Raw genomic sequence first — 856 nt, forward strand, 5'->3', positions numbered from 1 at the left:
AATATAATAGACACTGTAGATCTAGCTGGTCTGTCATAATATAATAGAGACAGTATATAGACCTGGTCTGTCATAATATAATAGAGACAGTAGATCTAGCTGGTCTGTTATAATATAATAGAGACAGTATATCTACCTGGTCTGTCATTTTATAATAGAGACAGTAGATCTAGCTGGTCTGTCATAATATAATAGAGACAGTAGATCTAGCTGGTCTGTCATAATATAATAGAGACAGTAGATCTAGCTGGTCTGTCATAGTATAATAGGGACAGTAGATCTACCTGGTCTGTCAAAATATAATAGAGACAGTAGATCTAGCTGGTCTGTCATAATATAATAGAGATAGTAGATCTAGCTGGTCTGTCATAATACAATAGAGACAGTAGATCTAGCTGGTCTGTCATAATGTCATATTATAATAGAGACAATAGATCTAGCTGGTCTGTCATAATATAATAGAGACAGTAGATCTAGCTCGTCTGTCATATTATAATAGAGACAGTAGATCTAGCTGGTCTGTCATATTATAATAGAGACAATTGATCTAGCTCGTCTGTCATAATACAATAGCGAGAATAGATCTAGCTGGTCTGTCATTTTACAATGGAGTCGGTATATAATAATAATAATAATAATAATATATGCCATTTAGCAGACGCTTTTATCCAAAGCGACTTACAGTCATGTGTGCATACATTCTACGTATGGGTGGTCCCGGGAATCGAACCCACTACCCTGGCGTTACAAGCGCCATGCTCTACCAACTGAGCTACAGAAGGACATATATCTACCTGGTCTCTGATAATATAATAGAGACAGTAGATCTAGCTGGTCTGTCATAATACAATAGAGA

This window comes from Oncorhynchus keta, unplaced genomic scaffold (genome assembly GCF_023373465.1).
Source record: "Oncorhynchus keta strain PuntledgeMale-10-30-2019 unplaced genomic scaffold, Oket_V2 Un_contig_22772_pilon_pilon, whole genome shotgun sequence".
Classification (NCBI taxonomy): Eukaryota; Metazoa; Chordata; class Actinopteri; order Salmoniformes; family Salmonidae; genus Oncorhynchus; species Oncorhynchus keta.